Here is a 19553-nt window from a genome sequence, read left to right on the forward strand (position 1 = left end):
GCCCACACAGACACACATAGACACACTGAGGCACAGACAGACACAAACTCAGGCACACACAGACACACACACTCAGGCATACACATACAGGTCAGGCATACGCTGCACACTTTCTTCTTCCTTTGTCCACTTGCTACTGCTTTGCTTGGACTGCTTACCGCGGCAGGATGCACTAAGCAGGGCCGGCCTGCTGTCAGCTCTGCAGGGTTCCTCTGGGTCCTTCTGACTGCATATCTTTCACGGCCATGCGTCCCCTGTCAGAAAAATGGCATCTCATTAGCTTCAGAGTCCTAAAAACACTACAGCACCCTACCTATGGTATGACTCTGTGGAGGGGGCTCTTCGATTTAATTCCTCACATAGAGGAAATCTATTTTCAGCTAAAAGCCTAAGGAGTAAATGCACAGCCCTGAGATGTCCCAGGAGGGTCTCTTCATAATCACCACCCAAGCACTGAGGAATCATTTCACGCTGAAGTCCCCTTTTGGACTGCTTTCAAACAGAAGCAGTGACACAAACCACAATGCCAACAACCGTACTTAGGGCATTTCCTGCAAATATATGGCCAGTCCCAGGTGAATCTGCTCCAGAGACCTGAACGTGTTCAGCTATTCCGATGCAGACCTGGAGGTGGTAAGTGTAAGGTTAAGGGTCCAATGATTATTCAATCCTACCTTCCTCATCACTGCTTTTCAAAGAGGGCAGCACTCGGAGAGGCAACTTGATTTCCCCTCCCCTGCATGCCCGGGCAAGGCTGAGCAACACCTTGCTGTGTGTGCCTACCTGGGAGGAATCCAGCCTACCATGTACATTCAGGACCTACATCTGGTGACACTCCTGCATCCAGCTGTTGCCTCTCCTTTACACTCTGCTCTCTGACCAGTGTTGGATTCTCCCCTCTGCCTGACTCAGCCTGATCTTTGCACCTGTGGCTTTTGTGCGCCGTGCCAACCCTTCACTAGCCAAGTAGAATCAGATGAGCTGTGGGGGAAACACAGCTGCCATTTGAGTCATACAGCCCACTCCAGGAATGCATTAGAGCCTGTTGCCTAATACAACAGGGTGGAAGGCTAATCATCTCCCATTCCAACCTGCATCAAATACAAGAATAGAAAAACCCTATTTCTGCTGAAGTAAAGCGGACTCTGGGTGGCCAGTGACATAGCAGAGAAAATTTTTGTTCCTATAGAGAAGGCTGTCAGGGACAAAACACTCGAACAGAGAATTTGATTGCAAACTAATGGAAAATTATGGTCTTATACCAACAACACTTGAATTCAAACTGGATCATCAAAACATCTTAAATAGTTTTGTGCAAGGCCTGATGCCAAAATATGTTGTTTTCTTTGCTCCTCTTGGGCAGATGTTGGCAACCACTACAGGATGAGCTAACCTGGTGTCTCCAACACCTTCTGCACTATTCAACCCAGCTTTTACACTAAAATTGGATAACCAAGGACACAAAGTGTATGTCTTTGGAGGCAGGACTATCATCCTAATTTTTCCCTCTCTCGTACAGCATGTGACTGGGACAAACTGATCTGAGGTGGGAGAGGAGGTGATATTGTCATGGGTGTAAGAAGGGGCATTTGGGCTGATGCCCCTGGATGCTTGCAAGAGCACTGACGAAGGACATTGTTTTAGGGTGGAGTGTGTAAGGATGTGTATGCATGTGCATCTGGTGGAGATTTTCAAGTGCCTGAACCCTTTTCCCACTCTTCATCCCTTCCTGCTGTCTATCTAGATATCTCAGGTTCTTGGCTCTTTCTTCCTGAAAAATAAACTAAACCCAGGCAGGCTGCTGCGAATACTACTGTGCACCCACACTGGGCATTGTCACCACTGTGCTCCTGGCTAGTCACGTCTGGAGCTGGTGCTGTGCTGGGGTGCTAGTGGCTTAGAGACAGTGAAAAAATTGAACCCAAAGGCAGTGCCCCAAATGAACCAAATCAAGGCCACCCAGCCAGGATACACCACTGGAGGAGAAGAGGGATCTCCCTCACTTCTGTTTAGCTCAATAAGAGATCTAATTCACTTTATTTATGGAGGTATTAAAATGGGAATCACCAAAAATGCTTGCAAGACAGAAGCCAGAAATCAAAAGAAGCAGCACAGTTACATGGAGTAAAAGGGCAGGGCATATGGAAAGGACTGGGGAAAAGCGGTGAGGATTAGAGATGACCACATAGCTCCATGTCCTGACTTTGAAAACCCAGAGGAGTGTGAAAGCTAGTATTTCTGTCAAACAGCATCCATATGGTACAAACAGAAATATATCCTGCTGGAAAACAAACAACCTAAAAAAAGAGAAAGAAAGAGACATTCATTTCCTTTGCAGCAGAGTCAAGGAATCATCTTTTATAGGGCCATGGCCAGAAAATGTAATTGTTGAAAGAGGCTGGAGGGAAATGAATTGTCAAAGGAGGCACATATTTGGATGATTAAATGCCAATATGTACCTTGAATTAAGAAAAAGGAATTTACACTTCATCTCACTGTGGCAGTGAAAACCAAATTAGAGTCATTTCCCAGCCAATATATAGTGATTTGTTTGGCTACCTAAAGGCTTTTTCTGCCCAGAGAAATGCTGAAACATAAGTTCCCCTGGATATGCAATAGCTGCTGTGGGTAGCTCTAAATTGCTGAGCTCCACGATCCCTCTGGGCTCCTCCAGGATTTCCTGGTTCTGCTCCCCAACTCCTGGCCCCAGTGTGCACTCGTGGACTCCTGGTGTGCTGTGTCATGCTGAAGGTCTGAGCTACCTGACAGATGTACATGCCTCTGTACCACTGGGAATGAACACTGGCTAGTACTTTGTTATGCTGGAGTTTTCCCAAGAGCTTCACTCCCTCCATCCTCCTGGTCAGCCGGTGCAGCTGTGGATGGACAAAGCACAGAGGTACATTGTCACTATTCTTGGCATGTGAAAGAAATCACAGCGTAAAGATGCTGCCACCTTTCCCTGGCCGCTCCCTGTGAGTGGTTTGCCCTCATGTGTGCAGGAAGCCTTTGGCAGAAATCAAAGGCAAAATCAAGGTATTTGCAACTGGCAAGTCTGCACTTGCTGACAAAACCCATCCCTTCCAGAGTGCCACAGGGGTATGGTCCCTTTCTGTCCTCTTGTAGCACCTTACGGTTCTCCTTTCATGCAATCTTCCTTCCTCTCAGCTTTCCAGGCTGAGGAATGCACCCTCCTGTCCACAAAGAGACGTGAAGCAGTGAAAGAGTTAAAAGATTAACGCTAATAAATTCAGGCTGTCTTTTCCTCTAGGGCATATTTACATATTAATGGAGGGGAATTGTAATGAACCTGTCTAGGGAGGCTAAAAGGGAAATTATACAAGGTTGACTGAGAAGGTGGAGGAGGGGAAAATATTTATTTTCAGTGCTTCCCAACCCCTCAGCTGCAAAACCATGTGACCAGCCTAGGCTCCAGGGCAGTGCCTTGCCTAGCATGGGACACTCCAGGAGTGAATGCAGAACCAGACGTTGCTATTCAAATTCACCTGTGTCCCTCCTGCACTGGCTTCTCATAGCTAAGTTTTCACACTATTCCAGATGTTATTTTAAGCCCAGGGTCACAACAGCATATTTCAGCAAGCGTTTCACAAATCATCACCCCATCCTCCAAGGCATCCAGAGAAAATGCAGCTCTTTGTGGGCAGTCACAAGAGCAGTTCATCCACAACTAGTTTTCAGCAGTCTCTCAGGGCTTTTCAACAACATTGTATGTGCTTGGAGCAAGAGGCAAGGGAGCCAAGGAAGAGGATTTGTCCAGGCTGGGTTGAAGTGCTTCCCTATTCCATTCCTGTTCCTTCACACCAGGCTGCTTGATTGTGGCTTGAACCCTGCCACAATCTTTGTTGCCTCAAGCCCCAAAGCTCTCTGCATGCCAGCCCAAAAGGCTTTGACAGCACATGAAAAATGCCAGGAGCTTTGCCAGGTCTGCTTTCTCTGCTCGTTTGCTGAGGCTTGTGTGTAATCCCCACTCTAGCGAACTGCCCAACAGATTTTATCTCAAGAAGAAAAAATAATCTGTTGCTTTTGCCCTCTAAAATCAGATAGAGATATAAATCACTGGATAGGAGAGTAATTACTGTGCCTCTGATCTGATTTAGATTGGAAGATGGAAAAAGCAGCCTTTACTCCTGAAAGCAAAGGAGCACCTCTTCAGAACAGCAATGGGTGCTCCATGTACCTCAATAGCTACAAATGGTTTATGCCCATACAAATGAGATGAGGGCAGGACCCACTCTAGCAGGACACAAAGTGGCCTGCAGATTTTCTGCTGCAGATTTGGCTTCCCCCTCTTGCTCCCCAACCCCCTGCTTTTTGCAACTGCCTCAACTCTGCTTGTAAAAGTCAGCGCAGCTCCAGTTACTTTGGGTAAGAAACGTGAGATCTGATCCAGCATGGTCAGTGAATAGGAGTAGGATTTTAAAATCAATGGTTTCTGCTAGGGGAGGGTGGTTCTGCAACAGGCCTAAATGCTGTCTGCAGAAACAGGGAGCCTTTCAAAATCCTGGGCTGTTTCTTTTTGAGCTGCCTGGTTTAGGCAGGAATTGTGGGGAACACCAGCTACAGGTTTTGGAGGTTTGCTGCTGGTGGGATTCCTGAGGACTGGGTGGTAGGTAAGGGCATGCAGAACTGATGCACCCATCATTCCTGCTCTGAAGGACTTAGAAGCCCAGTATTACCACAGGTGTGGCAGATTTACCCCTCAATATCATCCCTCAATAGCAACAGGACCAGAGACCAGTCCTAAATTGGGTTCTGGCAGGTGCAAAGTCAGCCTGGCTGTCCCCTGGGCACAGCATCTTCCAGCACATGGCTCAGACTGGGTGGTGGTTGGTTGGATGAAGGGTGACTGATGAATGTTTCTGCAGCCTTAGTGCACCAGGATAGCACAGACTGGGAAGCTTCTTCCTGAGAATCTGCATGTACTATGCTTAACATTTTGTCATTTTTTAAATACAAATGTGGTACTATGCCTGCTGTCAGACCCCATCAGCATCCTCTGCCCATCCCCTTCCATTTCCTGTCTGCCACAAAAACCCTGAGACTTTCCCCATTCTAGGTGTCAGGGCACACATGGTCCATGGTCATGTTATTACAATGAATGATTATAAAGCAGATGTATGTGAGGTGAATAAACAGGCACATGGGTCCCTTAATCCCAGAATTTTAAGTGCCATGGGGATTAGTTTTATATCTTTGGCTGCAGGATTTGGGGATGCAGCAGAGCCAGAGAAAGGAATCTATGGAAGCAAGTTGATTTCTCCTCTCAGTTTGCAGTAAGACAAATGCAATATAAGGGATCTGCTTTGAGAATTAGATTGAAACCAGTAAGGGATGTGGCATCTTAACCTTTAACATACCCTGTGACATTTTGCTTTAACGCACATTATATCCCTCATAGCTGTGGATCTGGGGTCATCCTGAAAACTCTCCATCCCCGGTGAAGTATTTAATCATGGGCATAGAGATCCTAGCAGCTTCCTTCTTTGGGGATATCACTGTTTGCAAGTTGAAAGAGAAATGCCTCGCTTGAATTTCCCAGTATTTGGTTGAGCATCTGGCCTCAGTGATAGGATTGAAGCTGAACTTTGAATTACATTTTTTGCTAGGAAGAAAGGGCTGGGGAAGAGACATTTCTCCCTTGGGCTTAAGATCATAAATAAGGCAGTGTTATATAAGTGTGACTATAACCTATTTATACATAGTTTCAGACTCATACACTCAGGCTGTGAATGTCAAATCTCCCACTAGTTTTTATGAATGTAGCAGTGGTACCTGTATGAGTTTTGAAACAGCAGTGGAAATACAGGTTGCTCTGTGCCAGCAGTAACTGGGACACCCCTCCAAGTTACACTGAGGGAGGGATAACTTGTGTCTGGCACTTCTTTTACAGACACAGAGTGTGCAATTGGCTTCAAGCAGCTCGCTTGTACCCATTCCTGATTCCAAGGCCCAAGTGGCAGGCACCAGGGCATGGAAACCCTCCACTTTTTCTGGCACAAACATGGTCTACTGTCCCTTAAGCAGTGGGCCAGGCAGGAGCTGGGCTCCTCAGAGGCTCTTTCAACAGAACTGTGCCCTGTTGTGAGATGTGGAGATGTTGAGAATTCATCCAGGTGGCAGGACATGGGAATCAAAAGCGTTGTCTGGCAAGGTCAAGCCCACATAAGGAGTACCAGCTTGCATGAGGTGTTAAGCAGGGAAACACCTTGCTGCAGGCCCTCTGCATGCTATGGGATTATAGTCTAAAAGTCAAAAGTAAAAGGATAAATTCCTGGAAGTAAAGCACATGGGTGATTACTAAACACAGGGAAATTGCTGAGCTGGAACTGTTCAGAGGCCAGAACTGTAGCTGAACTCCTTCTGGCACACATTTGTGCTATTTCTGTATATCTGTCCCTCACACTGGTGTTGCTCAGTGTAAAGTCGCTGAGCAGAGGGATTAGAACCAAAGTGGCCTCATGTAGGCCAATGCAGCCTTAACTCTGTGTGTCTAACTTGGCTGGCATGGCCTGGTACCTGCTTGTGACCAAGACAATGGCAACTATATATAAAAAAAGGAATATTTATACCCAGAAATTACTCCTGAGGCACAGTCAGTCATCATAATTGTGACAAGACAAAACCCCAAATCAGCTTCAAGTTTCAAGACAGGCTTTTTCCTTCTCCATTGCCTGTCAGTCTGGGCTCTGCCTTGAGCGCTGTCTCAGCACAGCAAACAATCACACATCCCTCTCATGGGCCCTGTGCCAGCAGCCATGGACTCCAGAGACCTAAGCATCACAGCCATCCATAGAGGTTGTGGCGAGAGGAGAAAGTCTTAAATCCCTCTGGGGCTTCTTTGCCCTTCTGGTTAATCTCCCTTCTGTGTTCCTCAGATGATCTCAGCCCCCGTTGTGACCTGATCACAGAAATCTGGCAGGGACACATTGCCCTGGCTTGTCCCCTGCTGGAGATGAGACAGCCATAGGGTCAAGTGTGGATGGACCAGCAGGTCAGAAGTGACTGCAGCTGCCGTGATTTTTTCCTAGACACCCCCAGCAGAGCGATGTGAGTGATTCACCTCCTGTCTTGGTGCATCAGAAACTGACTCACACCCAAAAATATGTCAGATGGTTGTGTCTGTGAAGGTCTTCATGGACTTTGTCCCAGGAGTCCCCACTGAACTTTAAAGCTGGGCCTTCTTAGAGAAATAGAACAAATGGGAGATCTTTACTGGTGATGCTCTGTGCCTTCAGAGGAACTTGAAATCAGGCTGGACAACTGTCCCAGCCTCCTTCAATTCACTTCTTAGTGGTTTCCTGTGCCAGTGTGAGGTCTCTCTTGTTAAAAAAAATTTTAAAAATAAAAATTAAAAAATAATAAACCTTATCTGAGAAAGGCCTGATCCTGCTGCCTCTGCCTTGGTAGTTCCATCAGGAACAGAGGGAAGCAGCAGAGACCTCGGGCTCTCAGGCTGCTGCAAAACGTATGTTCTCAGGGCTGAAATCAACTTCTGCAGCAGTTGGCATGCAGACAGATAGGCACATGCCACAGCCTTGCTGGCAATAGTTTATGCCCTTGAAAATCTCTCCCATAAACTCACTTTTTCTGCACTCTGCTTTGCCCAACATATCCAACAAAGGGAAAAGAAAACCCTAGCAGAAGAGGAAACACTCTGACAGACTACTTGCCAACCAGAGCCCGTCACTGACCTGGTGACTCTCTGAGCAGCCCTTTCAAGAGGCTTAAGCCACTCCAGGAGTGTTGTCAAGCACCAGCCGCAGAAATACAGAAAAAAACCCAGTAAAGGCAGTAAGTAGTACAACAGCAGGAACAGCAAAACCAATAAAACTATGTGCTTAATAGTAGCTCAATAATATGGGGAGCACTCAAAAGATGTTCATACTCCAGCCATAATAAAGAGATGTATAAAGTCCAGCTGGATCAATGACCTGGCTGCAAGGGCAGCTGACCTGCTTCAGGCAACCTGGAAATGGCATGAACTTCACTGGCATGTGAGCCAGTGCTTCCCAGGTGACTCTTCCCATCCTGTGCAATGTGCCTGGGGGAACTTCCTGAGCCAGCACTGGGATCTGTGCCCCTAATAACCCCTAATAGGTATTTCCCGCATGAATAGGCCTGGGTGCTCTTTGAACTCATGCAAACGTTCAGCATCCACAGCATCCTGCAGTGAGGAGTTCCACTGCTTCATTATGCCACTTCCTTGGGCTTGCTTTGAACCTACCACCCCCTTGTTTCACTCCATTTTCCTCTCCATTTCTGTCCTGGAAGACAGCCATCTTAAACCCATCTCCTCTCAGCTATGGGAGCAGAAGAATTGGCATCTTCCTGCCTCATGTGGGAACATAAGAGTATTGTACTGAATTACTTAATAAGATAAAAATGTAGATCAAATCTTTTTCAATCAACAGATTGAAAAATATTGCTCTTTTTGGAGGGCAACTTCCTTTGCCACATGAAGGATGCAATGACCCTTTTCAGCTCAGCATTTGTAGACTGCTCTTCTCCATCATACTTGCTACATAATTGTGTCAGGATATCATCTTTGGGGCTGACAGTGTAGAGCACCATGCTCTTCTCACTTCTCAGGGATGAAAATTATTTATGGCAGTGAGAGCCCCCCAGGTTGCTGGTTGCTCAGTCATTCTGGGCTCTGAGCTCCAGCTCAGTGAGCTCATGGAATGTAACATGATTAGCAGAGAGGAAGTTGTGTTTTTGTAGTGTTGGATGACATGGGAACCCATGCACATTTGTGCTGCTCTGTGTTGCCATCACACCTCACCAGTGGCTGATCATAAAGGGAGATATGGTCAAACCAGCCCCTCTGAAGCCAAAAAAGAATGAAAAGATAGGCTCTAGCAAGCTCTGCATAGGAGGCAAAATATCAGTCACAAACATATACAAATGGGTATGTCTGGTCTGGGAGTTGCTCTCACCTGTTTTCAGCATCACTACTGAGAGCCTTCAATACACAGCTCCAGAGACAGGGCCATCTGTTTTGCCATGACAGCTGGCAGCTAGCAGAGGCCGCTCTGAACAATCTGCCTCCTCTGGAGCCAAACTTGCTAGGAAAAGCAATTTCAGCTGTGTCAGATGAAAGCCACCTGCTGCTCCAGCCAAACACATGGAACATGTGGGCACCATGGCACCAGGTTTTCCAAGATTCCCACCATATCTCTCTTGTGCTGCAAGGCAACAGGATTCTGGAACAGGGGAGGTTCACAGCAACATCTCTTCACTCTTGCATTTTAGCAGGGAGAAACTACAGCAGTGCTGTTTATCCTGGGTGAACATTCCCTGTTTCTTTATTTTGAAAAATGAAGAGTTTTCTTCTCCCTCTCTCTCTTCCAGAATCCCAGGTGTAAGCATTGTGCAGTGGCTGAGAGATGTGGTGAGTAATGGCACTGGGCATGAGGAAAGACTGACACAGGAAATGAAGTGTGGAGAAGGAAGGGATGCAGACACGGTGGCCCCACAGGCTCTCCAAAGGGCAGAGCAATGGTCACAAAGGGCACAAAAGAGGAAGCATAAGAAAAAATGGGGAACTTCCAGCCCTCTGCTGGACATCCTCCAGGGAAGATATGCAAGAAGAAGTCCCCAGAGCAAGTTATGCAGCAATGTGTGGCCAGCTGGTGGCTAGGGGTGTCACAGCTGCCTGCTCCAGTACTGTGTCACCTCTGGAAGACTTCTAGGGAGACACTGACTGTGCTATGCCACAAGCCTGAAAACACCTTTGGCTGGTGTTGATGCCACATGCCCTGCTGCAAGAGGGGTGGTCTGTAATCACAGGGACCCCTGGGGATGGTCCCGTCTCTCCCAATATTTGTTAGGCTTCCTCATGCAGAGAAAGGACCTGGCACCCCTTCTGGGAGACACAGCTCCAGCTGCTGCCTCTGCAGCCACCTACAATCTTTTGAATTTGCTTGGGGCTCTCCTGAATAGAGAAACACCCAGCCAATGGGCCTGGCCTAGGTCTGAATGCACTGCTTGGAGAAGTTAATCTGAACTGTAATTTAAAATGTTGCCATAAAAAGATGGCAGATACTTTTAAGAGAAGTAGCCTTGAGACTATTCCAATAAAAATAGGAATTTTTGTGAGAGAGGAATGGGCCCATCTGTCAGCACAACTGATGCCACCAGGAAGCTTTGAGAGACAATTTTCCAAGAAGCAAGGACCTCAACAAAAGTTACCAGCACACTAAGGAAATTGATCAGGATTAGTGCCTGGGGTCTCCCGCAATTACAAGCCATGACCGTCCATGCAGCCCCCTTGCACCATGTCTTAGTTTCAGTCTCACCCAAATTCCTTCTGAGCTAATATGTGTCATGTAAGCCAGAAGAGGAAAGGAAAATTTCCAACATGAAGGTTTTTCAGAGCGGTTCCTTGTGTTTGTTTGGCCTTGGAAAAATTCACTATTATCTGCAAGGAAAATTCCTGTAAATGTGGTCAACAGAACTACCTGGCTGAAAAAAATTTCTTTTACTTCCTTAGATGAGGGCTGGCCTCCCTCTCTCTCAGTGCTTGGAAAAATCTCCAGAGGTCTCAGGACAAAGCTGAGCTTTCGAATTCTCTTAAAATCTGTCCCTTTCACCTTTGCTGCCCTGTCCTGTTGGTCAGGACATTTATTTTATCACTCATTCTTTTTTGCTGAACTTCCTTGATTGAGCCAGTTGGAAGAAAAAAACAGCTGTGCTAAAGCATTAGGGACTGTAAAGATCTTGGAAGCACCAGAATTTTGTGGCAGAACGTCCTTCTCCCTAGCAAAGTGCAACTAGAGCATGCAGCAAGCACTGAGATGTATGTGCCTATGGTACCAGGGTCTCATGGGGAAAGGGACTGGGATGAATGAGTAGTTTTAATTGTGCACACAACTTTTTGCCCCAGTCTTACCAACTTAGTGTTGTTTTGTGGCACACGCATGCTTAAGTATCACCAACACCTGTTGCATGGGGAGCAAAGGTACACTTAGCTGGCATAGATTGCTTTTGCATTAGTCCATTTCACTTTCCCTGACACAGGAGAAATTTTCATTAGTGTTGTTTCCTACCCACTTGGAAAGGAAGAAGTGGGTGGTGGCCACATCCCCTTTCCTGAAGGCCATCCGTGGGGCAGGGGGCCTTGGCCTGGAGAGGAGGGAGTGGAGGGGGCCCAGCTCTTCATGGCATCCTCTCAAAGCATCTCAGACTCAGCTTTTAACCTGCCACCATAACAGCCAAGGGTCAGTCCTGTCTGCCACATACTGTCTTATGCTCATCTGACCATCACAGCAGCACAGATTGCTCCTCACTGCCCAGCAATACTGGCTGTGGACCTACTCCCTCCCCTCTCTTCCTTATCACTTCCTTAGTATGAAATCCTTGGGAGGCAAAATGTTCTGTTTGTCCCTTTCTCCCCCAGAAGCTATGCAATCCTGCATTGTTCATTGCTCAGTGAGTTTTCTGGTGGGACTGCAGGCACCGGCAGGGAGGTTATGTAGCTGCTGTGGCTGCTGGCCATGAGACACAAAGTCCCAGCAGGGAAGGCTGGCCAGGCTCATGAATGACCACTGCTTGCTCAACATAATGAACAAATAGTGTTAAAAAACAGCTGTAATCTCCTGGCCTTGTGTGCACTCCCCCCTGCTTTTCCACACACAGAGGTGGTGTCAGGGAAAACCTGTCCCTACTTGACACTCTGTGTGCTTCCTCCCTGGGGTCAGCAGAGATGTTCTCTGGAACTATACCAGCCAGAAAAGTCTGTTTCAACCTTCCCTTGGCCCTGCAGCCTCTGGGCCAGCATGTGATGGTGTGAGGATGCATCAATTTGGTAGTGTGAGGATGCATCAGACACACACCCACCCACTGAGGCCACTTTAATGCCTCACTCAAGTGTGGGGTAGAGGTGAAGGGGCAAATGCTTCAACTCAAACATATTTAGCCTTGCTGGCATATTTAGAACATAGATGCTCCCTCTGAGTGACAGTGCTCTTTGGCATTAAGGGCTGACTCCAGCATTATCATTTTGTTCATGGAAGAGATGTTATTATTAGGGGCAGAGGAAAGAAAGGGTTGGAAATGTGCTTCATAAACTGGCTGCTTTTTTCTCCTCCCAAATTGCCCAGCCAACCACAAGATGAGTCACTGGTCTCCCGCATTTCCACCTGACCCACTTTTGGCTTGTTAGGGCTGACTGCAGAGTTTTTGTTTCTGGGATGAACATATGCATAGACATGGAACTGTGATGCTTTGGGCTTCTCCTGTGTGAAGTAACCTGGAAGCAGGGAAGCTTTTCAGCCCTGGCCTTACCTTGAAGGCACAAAATTATGTCCATCCCAGGCCACCATCTTCCAGGCTCTGCTCAGAATGTCCTGGGGGGCCTTGCCTGAGCTCTGCAGGGAGCTTTGATCCGAGTAGCTTCAAGCTGAGCCTGGGGGTCCAGCGCTGTGAAGCCGTTATCCCATAGTTCGGTTTCCCTCTGGGAAAAGCTGAAGGGAATAAACAGCAGATGGGACAGCTTGTTCTGCTTTGCCTCTAATGGGTTTCAGTAAGCTGTTCCTGATTTTCCTGCTCCTGTCTGTGAAAAGGTACTATGACATGTCAGGACACTCACACAGCCCAAAATAAAAGCACCTCAGAGGTGCTCAGGTAACTGTGCCCACCAGGTTGCTGTTTGCCACCTCAGTGCTGTGCCTGGCATGGACCTCTCCGTTTCCAAAACCAGGAGCAGCACTGTGTTGAACCAGAGGGATGAGAAACACAGATTAGTGGCAGGAAACAGAAATGGCATTCCAGGCACAGGAGCAGCCCTGGGCAGCAGTATAAATAGTCAAATGCTTGCTCAGTTTTGTGCATGGTGGTGTCATTTTTTCCACCACCCAAGGGAAATTCCCAGGGGTGAAATGTCCATCCCAATTGTATTTTCCATGTCCAACTCATTGCACTTCCTCATCCTTCACATTTGAAGGATGTTGCAGGGACATGCCTTGCAACCAGACCATGTCTTGCTTTCACCTCCCTTTGCTGGCCAAAGAGATGGCTTGTTCCTCTGTCCTGAGCTATATTTGTGTGTCTGTCTCTCTCTGGCTCCTGGTGCAGAACTTCTGCGGCTGCTTGAAAGGGGCCCTGCCCAGCCTCTGGTACCTGCACCCAGTCCCTGGCTTACTTGCCTCTCACCATGCTTTGTTGCAGTGCTTTAGATTCAGCTAAGTGTCTCAACATCTCTAGCCAATGGCTATGGCCCTCATGGCTCAGGTGCAAGGCAGCAAAAAAGTCAAAGCCTAACCACAGGGCATGGTGGGATCTCACGAGAAATCCACTACACAAGGCAGCAAAGGGGAAGGCTATGTTTATTTGGTTGCTAAAGGTACCAGGAATAGTCCTTCTGCCTTAGGCCTGCAAAAGCCCCATTTGATTCAGTATCTATCCCACACACGGCAACATCCAGGTTATCCCAGATCCAATCCTAACTCCACTGAATGGATGACATTTAGTGTTAGACTGAAAAACTTTCCTCAGCTAGCTGCTGACAGCTGAAGTAGGTCCATGTGCATGTGCTGTCTGTTGTGTATCCCAAAGGTGTTCACAGCCCACCTACAGCAGGGCACCCATAAAGTGGCACCTTCTTTTGGTGGTCCTCCACTCCTGGCAGACCCTGAGAGCAATGGAGCCAGCAAAAAAATAATACTGTTCCTGCCCACAGGCTGTAAAACGTGGGAGAAGCAGCCCACACATCTCAGCAAGAGGCTTCCCAGGCATCTGACCACAGCGAGGGCTGAGGGTTGGGTGCTGATGTAATGGCCTGTTTATGTTTTCTCAGTGCACATAGCACTAATTACTGGTGTCTGTGCTCTAATCCATGCTCTGCGGGCAAGCCAGGAGGTGAGGCTGGGAACACCTGCCTGGTGTGTGGGACCCAGCCCTGGCAGGGTTCGGCAGGTTGGTGAGATGCCTGTGGTCTACATGTGCAAGACCTCTGCCTGGGCTGTGGTCATGTCCACTATCCCATGCAGCAAAGCCATGCTGCCCAGCATGAAACCATCTAGAGCCACCCTGAAAGCTTTGCAAGGCCTTGTCTCCCAGATTCTGGAAGGATTTGAGGTGCCAGGGGTTTGCCTGTGCTGGAAACATGCTGATCAAGGCAAGGCCGTGGCTAAACCTGTGCTGGAGTCGGCTGCACCCTTGGCTCTCATCCGAAGAGGTGGCTCCCTTGGCCAAGGTACACTCCTCCACAAATGCTTACAATATTTGGCACTGGCTAAGTCTCTGACTCTCTGCACCAAGATTTTGGGTGGTGTGACAGATATTCGTTACACCCTGGAAAGGGGAGAGACCACATTTGTTTGGAAATCAGGGGTGTTTATTCAACTCTTCAATGAGAAACTGTTTCATGAGGTTTTTTCTCCTTTTTTTAAAATGGGAACTACAAGTCCTGATGTGACATTTCTCAAATGTAAGATTTCTCAGCCTAGTACCTATGATAAACTGCAGCTACTTGCAGCCTCATAAACCAAAAGGAACCAGGTCCTTATCATGTCTTTCCCTCTGCCCCCAAGATCAGCTTGTGTTAGAGTCTGATCACATCCATTCTATTAAGTTTCTTTTCACTCCAGAGCAGGGCAAACAGACTGCTGACAACGTTTCCTTCCCAGCCACAGCCTAACACTGTGCCCCATTGCTGATGTCCACATCTGGGGAACTCCTTACCAGGTGACTTGCAAGGATAAAACCCACTCCTTGTTTCTGGATCTGAAAGTACATAGCAAAGTGTTTGCAGGTGGTGCAGATGTACCTAGGGTCACTGACATAAAAGACACTGCACTCAGCCATGTCTGGAAGCATTAATGAAGCTGGCCTGGATTTACACTGGCACAGCAGAGCAAAATTTAGTCTTTGATTAAAAAAGAAAGAAAGGAAATCCCACATAAATATTTTAGGTTTCAAAGGAAGATGATGGTTTTTCACTGGTGAGAAATATAAAATTGTACTGAAAGTCAATTAAATGAGCAAGTCGCATGGTTTTCTCCAGGCTTCAATTTGGGAAACACATCAATTTGCTAAATCTCCCTTTGGAAATTACTTTTACCTCCACTGTTAAATAACATTACTGGAATTGCAATGAGAAGAAATCAGAGGAATTCACTGATATATGGACCTGACAGAAGAGAATGGAGTTAATCTGAAAATGTGGTCATAATTCTTCTCTTAGCATTATTTTCCTGCTTCCTGCACTTTTCTGCTTCTCCCTTTGTACATTAGTAGTCCAGGCTGAAACCCTCATCTCAGCTCAACTCCCTCCATTACAGCAGGAGTGAGATGTCTCCACAGAGACAAGTCAAAGAGACACCCACGAGGGGGACTGAGAAAAATTTGGGCTGAAGTCAACTTCTGGTGCTCTCCTCAGTCCATAGGGCACAGTTGTTGAGTACCCAGCACTTCCTTAGCACAGCCCCCAGATCCTGGAGTGCACCCTGCCTGCCAGTGTCTCAGCTCACTCCACTCACCCTATCCTTGGGATGATGCCTGCAACACCCAGCTGTTACTCATTTTTGGCAAGTAATTTAGCAGCCCCTGGTTGCCTGTAGTGCAGCAAACAACCTGTGAATGCCAGAGGAGAGAGGGAGACCACAGGATGTGAAGAGCAGAGCTTATCAGAAATGCCCGCACAGGAAACGTAGTGATGAATATAGAAACCTGATCAAACCGCAGCCGGAAATGGGCTGTTGTAGGCTCAGGGAGATGCTGAGCTCTTCTGTAACCTGCCAAATAGCTGTCAGCTTCCTTTCAACAAAATTAAAGGAGGGGTAATGTTATTTGAGCAGGAAAGTTGAACGTAGATGGGAAGAAGGTGTCCAGTTCTGCAGAAATGTGTGTGTGAGCTTTTGCAGGAGCCTGCTGAATTTTAGCCTTCACTTGTACACAAGCCAACTGTGTGTCTTCAATAGCTGATGGGTCAGGTCCCTAAAATGGAAGTACACCTCCAGGGCTAGCCCCAGCCCCAAGGTTCTGCACCCCACTCCCACCCATTTCCCACGGCCCATGCAGCCACCTGGGCTTCACCATGTGCCTGCGGCAGGACCCACTCATGTTTGCCAGGGATGTTTGAAGCCATTCTGCCCCACAGTGGGTGTCAGCTGGTGACCCTCCAAGGCCAGTGCCTCGACAGACTCCAGCAGGTGCATTGCTTATAGCTGAAACACAGAGTGGCACTGCCTGCAAGAATAACAGCCTCAGCTGGCAGGCTGCAGGGTCCTGCTACCATGCCCCTGCTCACTGAGTTTCTGCCTGACTCCACAAGTGGGATCTCCATCAGACCACCTTCAGTCCCAGCAGTTGCCACTGAACCAACCATCTCATTCTCCCTGAGAGTCCTGGATGAGAAAGCAAAGGGGAAAGAGACATCCTGCCAGTCTGGGCTCACAGAAGTCCATAATATACTGCTTAAAATGCCTCCCCTCCTGGGGATAGTTGGTGTTGAAATTCATTTGTGTTAGCTATTTTAAGTGCTGGCCTCTTTCTCCAAAAAGCCCTGGAGCTGGAAAGCTTCTTGAGTTACCTCATCCACTGCTCCTCTTTGGCTCATGCCAGTTCCTAATACTTTCTGCCTCTCCAGTAGAACAAACAGATGTTGCTCGCAGATCCAAACTTATCCATTGCATGTAACACAAACAGGTTGACATTCGTCTTGCTTTCAGTGTTTTCTTTGCTTTAGCCATGGAAAGCCATGTAGTGAGCCCGCACATTTATTCACTTGGGCCTAGTAATGAATCAGCTCATAAGGGCGGTGGTTAAATTGCACCCAGTACCATACATAGGAACATATTGGCACAATTAAATCTCCTGAAAGATGTCAAATGGCTTCCTTAAGGTAGCTGCTAAGCTCAGGGAGTTCAGAGAGCAGTTAATACCAGATACTAGTGGGCTATGCTCAAATATAAACCTGGGTTAATTAAATAGTGAAATATCAATCAAAAATGAATGGAGCCTAGTTGGCATTTCCAGTTTAATTCTGAGCCTATTGGGGGTCTCATATTAACAATAATCAGTACAATCAATTATTCTGCCTCTGCCAGTGCTTACCAGGCCCTTTCATGGCAGGCACAGACCCAACACAGGCTGTCTAGTCACAGGTGCTGCCTCCCTGCCCGAGAAAATCAGAGTGAGAACCTGCAGGGCTCACCCTCATTTCAGCCACCAACACGTGGGGAAGACCTAGAGCATGCTTTAGAGACAGGCACTTTTGCAGTGGGGAGGGGCTGGAGGGAGCCTATCTCACCTGGAAAAGCAACAGGGGAGGAGGGCCAGAGGATTTGAAGCCACGTGTCAGCAGGCCTTTCTACACGTTTCTTTCCCCATCTATAATAAAATAAGTAGAACAGCACTTAGTTGCCTCATAGGGTGTGTGAGCTGTACTTAATTGATATGTGCAACTGATTTAAAGGTTCTGGGAACAGGGGAGCATTGAGAGGATCTAAATGGTGCTCCTGCTGTGTCCTTGTGTACTGCACCCTTCAAAGGGTCACGTGTCCCATTTACCACTTCCCTTTAGCAGTAACCCCCACTTTGAAGCCAGGCAGAGACAATTTGCCCTGTCTTGTCTTGAATCATGAGATCTCTTTGTAACTTTGACATGCTGATCATCAACATGCAAAGGTCTGTCCTGACCCAGGGAGACAGGTGAGCTTTTTGAATGCAGAAAAACACTGCAAGCTAAGTTCTATTTCAAAAACAAAGCATCTCAAGGCATCAGAGCACTGGGTTGGAGATGAACCAAGAGAAATTTGGAGGGACCTGGGATTACAGAGTGCTGCTCCTCTCTGCTCTGCACTGGTGTAATGAGACAGTACAGATATATCACCATTTCTGGGATGTGGCTTTTAGTTTCCTTTGCACTGATACACTAGTAATGTTATTCAAGAGTCACTTAAAATACAAAATAAGCACTCTTTTCCAGGTGTCATGGTGTTCAGCCTATTTACTATCACTATCTTGGGCTACACTCTGAAGTGTGTTAGGACACCTTTTTCCATGTGCTCCGTCTCCCTGCCTCCCTGAATGATATTGAAGTTTAATTTTGCTTTTATTTTGCCTAACTCTGGCCTCCAGCAGCAACAAGACCTCCAAGCACAGGCTGTCTAAGCAACCAGAGTTGCTGGCTGCAGGCAGAGTTTCACAAGGTGCTCCTTGAACAAACCAGCATCAGGTCTACCTGCGACAGACCAGGCTCCGGTGTGGCTGTGTGACTAGATGTGCACAGAAATGGGTGCACAGGGACAAAACAGAGCTTTTGGGAGTCCTTGCTGTCACAGCTGCTCCTGGCCAAAGGAAAATAGACACCACTGCTATGACAGTCACTGGAACAGTCTCATTGAGATGATGGGAGAGCTGCTCTGTGGGGTGGATGAAGGAATGACCATAAATAGAATCCTGTAACAAGATAATGGGCCAAACGAACCAGAATTGCATCTGCCAGCTCCTTATGTAGCATGGAGCCACACAGTGACACATAGCTCCTCACAGAGCAGTTATGAATCTCAGAAGAAAGACAGAAGAAGAGAAAAGAACGAGAAGGTAATGAAGCAAAATAAAATCAGCGGATTAAACTTGGACCCTCCAGAGGCAGAGTCAGTCCCTGCCACAGGATTGATTCAAAGATGAATGAGAGAAGGGAGAGGGCTCCTGCCAATGTTCTCCTGCCCCTAGCCAGTCATCAAATTCAGGTAGGATACTCTTTTTATACATATGCAGGTAATTAATTCACACCTCAGATAAAAGTCACTGGAGAATTACTGCTCACCTAATTAGAGAAAATAAAACGCTTAGCTATGTCTAGAGATGTGCAGGCACAGGTAAAGGCCCTGAAAGATAAAGAGCCCTCTCAGTCCTCTGAACTGTTGGTATAGCAGTCAATTCATCTCCGAGTTTATGCTTTCTTCCCTTGAAATCATATGTATGGTAGGGTATAACTCTGCACCCTAGGATGGAAAACAGCATAGGAAGAGATCTCAAGGCAGTACCCAGAAATTAGTTATGGCTGGGACCTCAAGGCTTCTGTTGTCTTCCAGGGCAGCAAAGCACAGGCAGCTTAGCCTGTGTCTCAGGAAACCAGCAAAACTCCAGCAGTGGGCATGGGGGACACAGAAGGCCACCTCACATGACATGTCCCAGGCAAGAGAAAGAGACCCAGCCACTGCCAGCCAATGACTCATCCTCCTAAGGCTGTTCAGATGAGTCATCTGTTGCAGATATCTGCTCTTCTGCATCAGCCACAACAGGACTTCAGCTGTCCTGCTTTGAGACATTGGCTCTTTGGTATCACCCATCTTATGTGAGACCTTTAGCAAGATCAAGTCTAGATTTACTAAACGTCTGAGGAGTTACTGAAACCTGACCTTCACCACAGGCCTTTACACCAGTTTAAGGGTGTTGAGCTCTAGCCTGGGACAGAGGATTTGTGATGTTTAAGCAGCTTAGCTGAAGGTTTGCCTTTAGCATATCCCAGTTAAGCACCACTACTCTTCAATGAAAGATTACTGCAGAGTGGATTGGACCTAGGA

This window comes from Erithacus rubecula (genome assembly GCF_903797595.1).
Source record: "Erithacus rubecula genome assembly, chromosome: 5".
In the NCBI taxonomy this organism is placed as follows: domain Eukaryota; kingdom Metazoa; phylum Chordata; class Aves; order Passeriformes; family Muscicapidae; genus Erithacus; species Erithacus rubecula.